This window comes from Triticum aestivum, chromosome 6A, assembly GCF_018294505.1.
Source record: "Triticum aestivum cultivar Chinese Spring chromosome 6A, IWGSC CS RefSeq v2.1, whole genome shotgun sequence".
NCBI classification, from domain to species: domain Eukaryota; kingdom Viridiplantae; phylum Streptophyta; class Magnoliopsida; order Poales; family Poaceae; genus Triticum; species Triticum aestivum.
Window position 1 is genome coordinate 102978710 of NC_057809.1, and position 9883 is coordinate 102988592.

Genomic DNA, 9883 nt, shown 5'->3' on the forward strand with positions numbered 1-9883 from the left:
AAAATAGTAGGATTACACACTCTTGATATTTCCTAACTCGCTAACTATTTTGATTTACATGCAGTACAGATTGAATGCATGTAACTCGAGATACCTGATTTACCAGGGATGTTCATCTTGCTGGGGCAGGAGCCACTGGCATCGTCTTGCTGAACTGAGAAACACTTGAGCTCACATGGTTTGGGCAGTGAGAACAATTACAAGGCTTTAGCCAAAATATCTCGCTAAGACTATCTGATCATATAGGACTCCTACTCCAAAGAAAATACCAAAGGCGATGGCAAAGATAACCTCATTACCAATGTGTTTTGTGGAGACCGGACCTGCTTCTGCTGAACCACAATGGTTTGTGATCATAGGGCTACACAGTTTTGGCTTTCCACCAAAGCTAGAATCCGGAAATGTGCTGAATTGGCCCACGTTCGGAATAGGGCCTTCCAGGTCATTATTAGAAACATTGAATCTGGAAAGGAAATGCAGATTCTTCACTGCAGCTGGAATTGTACCAGTGATTTGATTACCAGACAAGTCAAGCACCTGCAGGTTCGTGAGGTTGCATATCTGCTCTGGCATCTCTCCAGATAATCTATTAGAGCTCAGGTTGAGTGAAATGAGTCCTTTTAACTGTCCGATCTCCTTTGGGATCACACCAGTGAAATTATTGATGGCTAGATTAAGCACCTTAGGAAAAGCACTGAGCATGAGGTACTGCATAAATGTGTTCTCGTTCCAAACAAGCAGCTCAAAGAAGACCTTTGGTGCAGTCTTGTCTGATCTCAGCATTGGCATCTCCATTAAGGCAGTTGGAATTTCCCCTGTAAAGCTGTTGTTTGATATGTCTAGATGGAAAAGCAAGTTCAGGCTGCTGATCCAGTCAGGTACCGGTCCAGTTAGTTGATTGCTTTGCAAAAATAGCATCCCCAAATTTGTGACCTTTGATAACCAATCAGGTATTTTTCCAGACAATGAACAATCACTCATAGAAAGAACCTGAAGATTCTCAAAACCACCAATGTTGTCATCTTCTGGCATGGTCTCATGCAGGAAGTTGCACCCAATATAAAGGGTAGTGAGGCTCTTGGAACTATGAAGGATCTGAAGTGTTCTTGTGATATTTGTAAGAGAGTTGTTAGCAAGTGATAGGAACGAGAGGGACTTCAGATTGCCTATTTTTTCTGACAATTTACCATGGAATCGGTTGTAAGATAGTCGTAGTGCAGTCAGATTGGTGCAGGAGTATATGCTTTCTGGAATTATGCCGGTGAAGTCGTTGAAGAGAAGATCTAATTTTCTTAGGTTGGACAGGCTCGCGAACTTGACCTTGTTAAGTTCTCCACTGAAGTGGTTGGTGTTGAGGTCAATTGTTATGAGATTTGTGCATTTGCTTAGAGCTGTTGGCAGCTCCCCTGACATATTGTTGTGTTCCAAATGCAGCTCCTCCAATCTCTTCAAATCACCTATAGACTCTGGAATGTTGCCACTGAAACCATTCCCCCCAAGATCAAGGGTGACCAGATTTGTGAGCTTGCCGATGCCATTGACAGGTCCGTCTAACCAATTGTTAGGCAAAGAGAGGTGCTCTAACAAGGTGACATTGAAGAGCTCGCCTAGAAGAGTCCCACAGAGGTTGTTGTAGCCAGCGCTGAGCATCTTCAGCACGGAGCAATTGCCGAGCCCTGGAGGGATATTTCCACTGAATTTGTTAAAATTGAGTTCAAGAACGGCTAAAGATGGCGAGCTCGCACATGGCATCGTTGGTATCTGCCCGGTAAAGCTGTTGTTGCTGGCATTGAGTGCGACCAAATTCTCCATTGCTCTCCATGTGGTCGATGGAAACTGTCCTGTGAATAAGTTGCTTGAGATGTTGAGTGCCTGCAGAGGCCGCGCAGGGGTTGAGGATGGCAGCTCATGCAGCGCTCCTGTCAGGCGGTTGAAGTTGATGTCAAGGACGATTATGCTGCCGGACGACACCAACTCCAGCGGAAGGCGCCGGACAAGGAGTTGCGCGACAGGTTGAGGCGCAAGAGTCCGGTGAGTTTGCCGAGGGACAGCGAGATGGACCCCTCGAGGCCTTGAGAAGCCAGCGAAACGTCGGTGACCTTCCCATCTTGGTTGCAGGTGATCCCTTCCCATGTGCAGCAGTCGGTGTTGCTCCGCCACGACGCGGCGAGGCCACCGTCCCGCGAGAGCCCGGCGAGGAGTTGGAGAAGGGAGCTCTTCTCATGGTCTGTGCAGGAGCTGGTCGGAGAGATCAAAGAGGCCAGCAGCATCAGAGCCAAGCCAAGGGAAGGCATGTGGAAGGAATTTCTTGGTGTGGTTGCTCTGTGGAGAAGTAGAACAGAGATGGCTGCGTGGTGTTGTGGTGAAAGCTAGCGTGGAAACCGGATTCTTGCTGCGCGGTGTGGTCTACTAATGAAGAAGGTAGAGCATGCCAAGTTGAGAACGGAAGTGCCATAGATTTTGTGATCCAATCAAACGTCGTGGGCGATCGGAACTTGCCGTTTCTGTTGAATAGATTTTCTTCGGTGATGTCGTCTTTGTGGTGGTCGTGCCCAGGTAGGAAAGTCTCCCGTGGGTGGGTGTGGATCACGTGCAGATATGAGAGCGGCGGCGCACGTTGGTCGTTGGCTGTGGCTGTTGCTGCTAGCCTCCTTCCTACTCGGATGCGATCTTCTCTTTCAGGATTGCAGCTGCTCACCTACCACTCACACTCACTGTCATCGTTCCATTTTAGGATTTTTTGGAGGCCCGAGAGCCCTCGTTATCTTCTACTCCTACAAGAAGTCCACCTCGCGCTTCCCCACTTGGCCACTTGGAAGGAGACCATCCTCAGTTGACGGGCTCCTACTTCTCTCCGTGGCCGCAAAGTCACTTTGTGCGCTAACGTTATCTTTTTTTTCAGGGTGCGTGGATTACCTTTTTTTGCAGGGGAAATAGCAATGTATTACTCAATCACATCATCCTTACAATCCATCGATGCTATCTCCACTACTTGAACTGGACCAGCTCCTATCCAAGTCATGGTCCTACCTTGGGATCTAGCAAAACTAGCTAAACAATCACTAGCTTTATTTTGAGTTCTATCGACATGAGAAATACAAGTTTTCCGAAGACCCAATAAGTACTTAATCTCTCTAACAAGTGAAGTGTAAACAGAACGATCCATGTCCGGGCTTGATATGAGAGAGACCGCTTCGAGAGAATCCAACCCCACAGCAATTGGCAAATCACAATGCTGCAATGCAAGGGACAAGCCTTCCATGCATGCACACAGCTCCGCTTCAAGGGGGTCTCTGCACGCGTACAAAACCCTACATGCAGAAAAGTTAATAGCTCCAAGATGGTCACGCAAGATCAAACCAGCACCAGCTTCATTAGAATTAACGAATGACCCATCTGTATTCGGCTTGCACCACCCTGGGTCCGGTACCATCCATCTCCGTTCCTCTTGAACAACGCTGCTTCTTCCCTTCTCCTTGTGTCTCTCAACTCAATGTATGTTTTGCCTTTCACTGGTTCAGCATCTGGATTCTGTTTAATACCGATCAAGGACTCTATGTAGCTTTGAAGAAATCTTGTCGAAGCTTCCATCGGCGGCGCAGGCTTAGCATGAACTAGCTCATTCCGAACATACCAACTTCTCCAGAAGATCGTCAATAACATAGTACGTTCAAGAGCGGTAAGAGGACTGAGCACATGGAGCAACCATTCCTTCCCATTGTTTTGTATTGAGCTAATATCGGGCAGCCTCCACACTTTGGCCATGGCCAAAAACAGGTCGCACCCAAACTGACACAAAACAAAAGGATGGAAATTATCTTCCTCCTCTGAACCACACACTGGACAAATATCTGCAGTTTCTAGTCCAATTCGATGTTTTCTCTGCCAAGTGGGCAGTGCATCGGTAGCCAGATGCCAAGCAAAATGCTTCACAGAAGGTGGAGCGTCACACTTCCAAATGTAGTCCCAGCAAGTGCAGCTCCCCGAGGGCGATGAACTGGACGCGGAAGCTGTACTGCGGAAGGCCTCGTCGAAGGCCAACTCGTATGCTGATTTAACTGTAAACATGCCATGCCGCCCAGGGCCCCATGCAATCACATCTTCCTCTTGTCTAGGTGAAGCTCTTATCTTCATTATCTCATGTACGTCTGCATCGACAAAGTAAGCCCGAAGGAGCTCAACATTCCAGGATCCATTTGTGTTTAGAAGTCCCGAAACGAACCGGATACCACATCGTCCTTGTGGGGAAATTGGCTTATATGAAAAAGGTCTCGGAATCCAACTATCTCGCCAAACCCTTATACTTGCTCCGTCTCCAACTCTCCACAGCAGTCCCTTTTTCAGCAGTTCCAAACCATGGCATATAGCAAGCCAAGAAGATGAACCATTACCAGAAAAAATTGTGTCTACCAACTTGCCATCTGGATAATACCGCGCTTTTAAAACCCTAGCACAAAGGGTATCCGGCTTGGTTAGCAGCCTCCAAGCCTGCCTAGCCAACAGGGCTTGGTTAAACATCCGGAAGTCGCGGAAACCAATTCCTCCCTTATCCTTGGGCTGCATGAGGTAAACCCAGCCCTTCCAATGCACCTTCCTCTTGCCCTCTGCCGAACCCCAATAGAAATTCCGAACCATGCGTGTAAGATCATCACACACCGAGAACGACAGCTTAAAGACACCCATGATGTACGTTGGGAGCGCTTGAGCAACTGACTTGATTATCACTTCTCTCCCCGGCTACGCCAAAAGGCCATCACCCCACTGAATCAGCCGTTTGGTGAGTCGGGTCTGCAAATTTTGAAAACGCCCTTTAGACATTCTACCCTCCGATATAGGCAGTCCCAGATATTTTTCCTCGAAGTGCAGGTTTGTAATCTGTAGTACCGATCGCACTTCCTCCTCGACCGTGGCGGGACAAGCATCACCAAACAAGATGGAGCACTTGTTGGGATTTAAGCTCTGGCCTGTCGCTCTACCATACATATCCATAACACCTTTAATCTCTTCTGCTTGCACTCTCGAGGCCTCGAAAAATAGCAACGTATCATCAGCAAACAATAGGTGCGAAACACCCGGTCCTCTCCTCGAAACCTTCACTAGGGTGATAACACCCGTAGACACTTTACTTCTTAGTAGAGCTGATAGACCATCTGCTACAAGCAAAAATGGAAACAGAGAAAGCGGGTCTCCTTGCCGAAGCCCTCGCGTCGGCGCAAAAGAATCCAGGAGGGTTCCATTAAGTTTGACAGAGTATCTCACCGTTGTGACGCACGACATTATCCAGTCAACCCAACACTGAGAGAAACCCATCTTTTGCATCATCTGCCTCAAGAAGACCCAATCCACTCTATCATAAGCTTTTGAGAGATCCAATTTATACGCACAAAAACTTTTTGTAGTGTCTTTCTCCTGCTTGATGTAGTGGATACACTCAAAGGCAACTAGTGCATTGTCCGTGATCATTCTCCCTCGAATAAAAGCACTTTGCTCAGGCAATATGAGATCATCCAGTAGTGGCCTCGTCCTATTCACCAGGCACTTGGAAATGACTTTATAGATAACATTGCACAAGCTAATGGGTCTACAATCTGTGATTTTTACCGGGTTGGCGACCTTGGGAATAAGTACAATAGATGTAGAGTTTACCCCCTCTGGCATGATACCCGTAGTGAAAAAGTCCCTTACCGCTACCAAAACCCTCTCCTTTAGAGTGCTCTAGTTCCTCTGAAAGAATCTAGCTGGGAAGCCGTCCGGACCCGGAGCTTTCAGAGGCCCAATTTGGAACAAGGCATCTGAAATCTCTTTATCAGTGAAGGGTGCACATAACTTGACATTCTCCTCATCAGACACCACCGGATCAATTAGATCCAGAATTGGGGTAGCATTAAGCACGGGATCTGCTGAAAAAATATTATGAAAATACGCGTTAGCCAGTTCCCCCATAGAAGTAAGGTCGGTGTGGACTACACCCACGCTATCTATAAGCTCACGAATCTTGTTCTTCCTCGCCCTCCATACTGCTTTACTCTGAAAATATTTCGTGTTTCTGTCCCCTTCCTTCAACCATGTGATACATGATCTTTGCGACCAAAGCATCTCCTCTTGATACAGTAGCTCATTCATTTTATCAGTCACCCTCTAAATATCCTGCCGGTCGGCGTTTATATTCATCAACTCCTCTAGCTGTGTGCGCGACTTGGCTAACTCCCGTGTGATATTACCAAATTTTTTGCTCCATACCCGTAGAGCAATCATCATTTTAGTCAGAGCATCCCGCAGTTGTGCCATATTATGCACCTCCCCCACTGCCTCCCATGCCTCTCTGACCACCTCCGGTAGCGATGTATCCCGCTCCCAGAACACCTCATATCTTCTCTGCTTTCCTCCCTTTGGCCCCAAATCGTCCTCTCCCTTTAGTACAAGAGCTACGTGATCCGAACATGGTGAGGGGACATGTAACACCGATGCATAGGAGAACAAGTTCCTCCATGTATTAGTGGCAACTGCCCTGTCCAGCCTAACTCTGACATTGCCTCCTCCTCCCCTCTTGTTATCATAAGTGAATGGAACCCCCACAAAGTCTAGATCTACCAGGCCACAAATCTCCAAGGCATCCCTAAATGCAACCATTTGTGACTCGCCACGCTATGAGGTAGACAGATGCTCAAAATCCCACATGCACTCATTGAAATCACCGACAACAAGCCAAGGCAGGTCGTTCATGGTTTTTAAGTGTGCTAGTTTCGTCCACATAATGTGCCTATTCTCAACTCGTGGTTCACCATAGACACATGTAATCCGCCATTGAACTGCCCCTTCCTGAACACGGACAAGTGCATCAATATACTGCTCCTCCTTGTCCAGAATTTCCACTTCATAATTCTCATGCCAAAACAACGCCAGACCACCACTCATACCATTACTATCAACTCCGGCAAAACCCCTCAACCCAATTCTTCCTCGCACCTTTTTCATTTTTTCTACCTTCTGTCTTGTTTCACACAAAAACACCAGACTGGGGGAATGCGACTGACATATAGTCGCTAGCTCACGAACTGTCCGGGTATTCCCCCCTCCCCGGCAGTTCCAACTTAAGACATTCATTGGGCTCGGCGGTCCTCCTCGAAGGAGACCGCCTCTTCAGTCATTGTTGTATCACCGTCATCTTCCTCTTCCCCTTGCTTCCTTCTCTTCACAATGGGCGCCTTACCCGGCGTAGACGTCGAGGGTTGCGCATTTGTCCCTGTATCATTCCCTCCTTCAAGCAACAGGACCGTACTTGGGACTTTGCCAGCTAGGTTTGGCACTGGTTGCCCTCGCACCATAACAACTCCATCCGCACCCATGAGCCTCTTACGGGCCGAACGATTCTATTCCCTGGGTTTGCATTCACCACCACATCCGTCCTACGCCCATCTTCATCTTCCTTCCTCGCTTGCTGCACTTCCTCTCCACCCCTACTTCCTGGACCCCCGGCACCTCTCCCTCCTCCTCTACCAGCCCACCTCACACCTCCCAACCCCTAACCTGTTGCCGTCCGGCCTCTTCCTCGCCCCCCACCACCGCCTGGCATAACCGGCTCGCTGCTCCAATGCAACCAATCCCCCCACTCACACCCTGCGGGATCATGGATACCGTCCCCGCATTCCTCTACCACATGCCCGATACAACCACAAAAGAAGCAGAAATCGGGCAGCTTCTCATAAGTAACAGGGTACCTTTTCATCTCCTTGAGAGTAATACGAACAAACCTCACCAATGGTTTCTGGACATTCACAAACACCCTAACCCTTAGATGGCTAGACGGGTTAATCCTCCCTTCATTAACTACCACCGTGAACGGCGGCTCTCCCACTTTTTTGGCTACCTTCTCTGCTAACTCCCTCTTTCTTGTAAGACCATCCGGCAGTCCTTTGATCCTCGCCCATAGCGGGTACATAACCAAAGCATAATCAGAAACATTAGTGAAACCATCATATTCCACTATGACAACCGGATCTCGTCGAAATTGCCAAGGCCCTCCCTCCATGACACGTTTCCAATCACCCAAGCAGTGACACTGAGCCAAGAACAAGTTCGGCCCTTTAATGTTGAAAGTGACTCCTTGGGCACAAGCCCATGCATTCCTCATTGAATTCAGCAAAGTTGCGTGACTAACGGCCTCATGGTATGAACCCGAAACAAGCATAACCAGCGGACATCCTTGATCAATTCATCAACCTCCCCAGATAGGTCTAGATCCTCCTCTTCCTCGCCATGAAGATTCAACCCCTCAAAGACGTCTTCCAACTCTGGATCTGGACCAAATTGATCCCATCCACTAGCAAACTCCTCCCGATCTGGATTTTCATCCTCCGGCCCCGTCTTCTCCGTGGATCCGCCTGCTACCGCACCCGAAGATGCCCCATCCTCCCTCCGTTTCCCTACATCAAACCCCTCATATGCTCTAAACCCTACTTTGACTTTTCCTCCCTTCTTACCGCCCCCATCTTCTTGAGTTACCAGGTCTGCCATGCAACACCACGGGGTGGTTCCCGAGGGCCTGGCCTTGCGATTCGCCGGTCAAGAACGCCGATCACGACATTAGGTTTGTTGGGTGGACTCCGGCGGCGCCGCCGAAGGAAGAGGTGGACTCTAGGGAAACCCTAGAGGAAACTGACTCCGGCGGCGCGGATTACCTAGCAGTACATCTTTCATCATTCATTTTCTCTAAGACCTGTGCGATTGGGGTCCCCTGTATATACATGTGTTGCACATTTCACCTTGTACGTATTTCAAGTCAAATCAGTGCGCGGCTTCTATCATAGTCAGGAAAAAGGACACATGCATAGTACACATCTTTCTCTCTTTTTTGACTGAGGCACATACTCTCCTTCTCTCTCTCTCTCTCTCTCTAAAATCCATCACTTTATTTTTCTTTATCATATTTTGGATGATTCGTATCTCTCTTAAACAAAAAATATGTTTATGATTTTTTATATATATTTGAACTCCATGCGCCAAGACCTTCAGAATAAGGTCAATCCTTGATACATTTGAAACACGTTTAATTTTTGATTTCACATTCCATCTGTGAAACAAACCTATTTCACTAGAAAAATGTAAAACTAACCTCTTTTTCGCTAGAAAAATGTGAAACCAACCTATTTCACTCGAAACCTATTTACCCCAAATGTGAAACTGAAATGTCAATTTGTGAAATTGATTATTTGAAAATGTGTAACAGTTTTTTTTTCAAAAGAGTGAAATATGTTATTTTAAAAAATGTTCAATTGAAATAGGTGTGATTTTTTGTGAAACAAGCAGTGAAAAGTGAAATGTGGGTTTTGAAAATGAAAACAATATGAAATTGAAATATCAAATTTGTGAAAGTTGTGTGGAAGTTTATTTTAAAAGAGTGAAATATATCTTTCAAAAATGTGCAACTGAAAGATTAAACTCCTCTATGCTAGATTGCTAGGTCCTCTGCCGATCTCGCCCACTCGCCATTAATAGGAGCCAGCATGTCTGACAAGACAATCGGCGTGGTGCAGCCGGTGCTTCTATTTAGCATAAGAGGGGCCTCCCCTCCGATTTCCATTGATGAACCCATATGGTTCTCCTAATAACAAACTAAAGAATAAAAGAAAACAGCAGCATCCAGTGTTTTAACATCCATTACATCAAATAGCCCGAGGACAAGATGAACCCAAAAGCTAGACTAGCCCCAGCAAAGCCAAGCGGGGCAACCGACGACAGCAAAAGCATAGTTTATATACATCACCAAAAGATAAGGGTGAAATTGGGAGCCCTTATGGCCTTATCTTCGATCTTTAGACACCAAGCTCGCGGACACCATATCTCCATCCATGCGACGCCTTGTACATCTCACTTTACATCACGA

The 9883-nt window shown here is 47.2% G+C and overlaps 1 pseudogene; it reads right to left on the reverse strand.

Annotated features, from left to right (window-relative positions):
* Nucleotides 1-207: 207 nt before the first annotated feature.
* LOC123130387 (receptor-like protein 2) lies at nucleotides 208-7729 on the reverse strand (annotated as a pseudogene).
* Between the last annotated feature and the right edge of the window lie 2154 nt (nucleotides 7730-9883).